The 3,832-nt window shown below is 40.1% G+C and overlaps 1 protein-coding gene across 1 annotated transcript in view; it reads right to left on the bottom strand.

Moving 5' to 3' along the window:
* The window catches only part of ADD3 (adducin 3), a 196,083-nt gene extending 195,639 nt beyond the window's left edge, over positions 1–444 (bottom strand). Inside the window, exon 1 of the mRNA XM_006161610.3 lies at positions 281–444. The gene's annotated coding sequence lies outside the window, so the exon portion shown is untranslated. The remainder of the gene's footprint in view (positions 1–280) is intronic.
* Positions 445–3,832: the final 3,388 nt, after the last annotated feature.

Consider the following 3,832-nt stretch of genomic DNA (forward strand, 5'->3'; position numbering starts at 1 on the left):
TGTGGTTGGGGTTTTTTTGGATTTAAAAAACAAAAAAAAAAAAAAAAAAGCTTTGTATGCATCAAGGTTTGCTTTTTTAGGAACAGCAGAAGAAGAACTATGTTAAAGGCAGATATCAGATAATAGTCTGCAAGGCATTTGCCAGCCACAAATCTAGAGCCTACCACCACCAAAGGAAGACAAATTAACATAATACATTTTAAGCATGTCTAGTGAAGAGTCTTTTCCATGAGCATTCCCTTTTCCATGATTTCTGGACAAAATGGATAGATCTGCTTACCCGCTAAAGATCCAAGGCTTCCTTGTGTCCAGAGCAGGAAACGTGGGTGCCTGAGTCGCCGGTTCTCCAGGTGTGGAATCTGCAGTGCTGCACAGAAACCCACTGCAGCCTCCAACCAGCAGCAGCAGGCAGCAGCGGCAGCAGCTTCTCCCAATGCTGAGTAGTAAAGTGTGTGACTTGCAGAGACTCCACAATTACCATTAGGCGTTTGCTTTTAAGAGAGGAGGCGGAATCTTTCTTAAAGGAATGGGTTTTGTTTTTCCTCCCTTCTATTGCCTCAGAAGAGGCAGAAAGGGTGGAATCAGAGTTTTTTTGGACTGAGTAAAAGCAGTACAGCTGTGGGAAGTCAAGGTTAAAATGAACTGGCTGATGGGGGAACCTAGGCACTAATTTAAGTGTGAGTCAATGAAGTGCTTGAAGTACTAGTTTTAAAAAGCCCTGCTAACTTCAAGCACGGGTTAATGACAAAAGATAAAACCATGTGCCTTGAAACTGCTTTCGTGTGTGTTAATCTTTAATTTCCGATCATTGTACTAAAATGATAATTATATGTATAAAGAGAGGTAATTTAGTATTTGATACAAGAATGAGAAAGTAAAATTCATTCATGTGATGGGAGCAATGGATTCAAGTTCTGCTAATGCATATAAGCATACGGGAATGTCAGTGAACGCCAGTATTAGAAAATATATTTTTGGCAGATTTCAATATATACTCATGTGTTATTTAAAAAAAAAGAGGGGGGGGAACCTGGCTTAAAACTCATGCCGGGCGCGTGTGCATGCGTGCCCAAGATCCCAAGAGGACAATGGAGGAGAAGGGATTGCAGCATGGCCATCCCCCCTGGGGGGTGATTTCTCGCTTTCTGTTTCTGTCTCTGTGTGGGGAGCGCACGCGCCCTATAGCAAAAATCACTCCCTCAAAAAAAAAAAAAAAAAATTTTTTTTTAAAGGGACCAGCAGTTGGCATAATGGCTATGTCACTAAACTTCCATGTAGTCGACAGTGGTTCGAGTCCCGGATCTGGTGGCTTAAAACTCATGCCAGGCACCTGTGGGTGTGTGCTCAAGATCCCAAGAGGAGAATGGAGGAGAAGGGATTGTGATGTGGCCATCCCCCCTGAGGGGTGATTTCTTGCTTTCTCTCTCTCTCTCTGTCTTTCTTGACAAACATGATAGCAAAAACCTCTCAAAAAAAAAAACAAAAAACCTAACAGAAAAAACAAAAATTATAATATCTAAAATAAGTTTAGAAAAGAATAGCAGAATAGTATACTATTTCAGTGGTAGTTCAAAGTCAACAAAATTAAAAAACTCAAATGGATTAACTCACTTTAAATGCTGTGAATCTACCACTAAGACTATTAAAATGCGAAGTGTTGAGGCCAGCAGGTGGCATGGTGGTTAAGGTGCTGGACAACTCCCACATGGCTACAGTTCAAGTCCCAGACCTGGTGGCTTGCTTTCTCCCTTTCCCCACACCCCCCCCCCTGTGTGTGTGTGTCTCTCTCTGTTCAAATTAAAATAAAATGAATAAGTAAAATTAAATATGGGGCTGGCAGGTGCTGTGGTGGTTAAGGGTGCTAACTCCCACATGGACAACAAGTCCCAGAACTAGTGGCTTGCTTTCTCACTCTCACCACACACCCTGTCAAATTTAAATAAATAAATAAGTAAAGTTAAATTAAAAAAAAAAAAGGGACCAGCAGGTGGCATGGTGGTTAAGGTACTGGACACTCCCACATGGCTAACCATGGTTCAAGTCCTAGACCTGGTGGCTTGCTTTCTCACGTTCACTCTCTCTCCCTCTCTCTTTCTGTCTCTGTGTCTCTCTGGTCAAATTGAAATAAGTGAATGCATAAATAAAATTAAATAAATAATTCTTTTTAAAAAATTAAGTAAGTAGTTATTTTAAAAAATGTAAAGTGCCTATACACCAAAGTCTGCATTGAAATTTTATTTTTAAAAATATGTACTGATTTAAGCACTGAATATGTGTGATTATTATCTTCATAGATAAACAAAGAGGTGTGGTCTCAAAGTATGAACTAGAACAATATTTTGTCATTGATGTTCTTTGCACAGCTTTTGTTAATTACCTGTATGATCTTGAAAGTAACTAACAGAAGTTGGCCCTTACTCCCCTGTTTTGCAAACTGAGGATGCTGGATTGAAATTTCCTAGGGTCCTTTAGCATTCCTAAGTACTGACATTTATGTATTTATATTTTTGTTACTTAATGCAAGTATGTCCCACTCTAAAATACTTTTCCTGAGAACCTGGAAGAAAAGTAAATCTTGGGTCAGCCCACGGTGTGGTGGTTAAGGCAGCTGGATTTCATGTGGCTGATTGTGCTGTTCAAGTTCTGGACCTGGTGGCTTGAGAGACACATCGAAGTGCATGTGCATGTGTGTCTGGAATCCTGAGAGAATAGAGGAGAAGGAATGTGGCATGCCTGTCCTCCTGGGAGGCACTATCTTGCTTTCCTTCTCTCTCTGTCTCTGTCCTGTGAGCGAGCACACATGCCCTATGGCACATTTTTAAAAAGTAAATTTAAAAAGTAAATCTTTATTTTAAATGCATAACCAGAGTTGGTCATTTGCTACTATCCTGACATCATTTTTCAAATCAAATCATCATTTGGTAAAGTGGTAAAGTAAGTACATTTAATTTTATCTGAATTATGATTTTGTACCCAACCATGACCCATTTTCCTTAAGCAGGATCCTACCAATTGACCAAAGCGCGATTAAATAATAATTAAAAGATGTTTAAAAACTGGAGCATTGTCAAATGATAAAAATGGAGGCCAGCACATGGCATAGTGGTTAAGGCACTGGACTCCCATATGGCTGACCACGGTTTGAATCCCAGATCCAGCGACTTGAAACTCGTGCTAGGTGCATGTGTGTATGTGCCCAAGATCTTGAAAGGAGAATAGGGGAGAAAAGATTATAGATGGCCATTCGCCCTGGGGGGTGATTTCTCACTTTTTCTTTCTCTGTTTCTCTCTCTCTGTGTGTGTGTGTGTGTGTGTGTGTGTGTGTGTGTGTGCCTGAAAACAAAAATCTCTCTTACAAACATAGGTAAAAATGGAAAAATTCTAGAGCTCAACCTTTCAACCCTGCAAATTTACTAGTGAAAACATGAAATTCCAGGAACATTATTAGGGTCAGAGCTGGGGTTAACCTTGAATCTTCACTCCCGCCACACACACAATACAAATAAACAGTACATATTAAGATACACAGTTTCACATACCCATTCTGGGGGTTGAGAGAAACCTTTCACAACAACAACAAAAAAGTAGTTTCATTCAATGACATCATTTCTGTATAGAGAGTAATGCAAATTCTGTCTTCAGGTTTGGAGGTGCTTGTGCTAAAAAGTCAATTTGTCCAGGAGAATGTTTAAAATCAGTAAGTAACCTCCCAGGAAACCCACAACACCTGTTACAAACTCTTGCTTATCTTCCACCCCAATGACAGGACCTTCAATTACTCTGTCAGCGGTTTCCTCACATCCCTGGGTGCCTGTTTCTTTTTGTCTATGTA

Source organism: Tupaia chinensis, unplaced genomic scaffold (genome assembly GCF_000334495.1).
Source record: "Tupaia chinensis unplaced genomic scaffold, TupChi_1.0 Scaffold138666_1, whole genome shotgun sequence".
In the NCBI taxonomy this organism is placed as follows: Eukaryota; Metazoa; Chordata; class Mammalia; order Scandentia; family Tupaiidae; genus Tupaia; species Tupaia belangeri.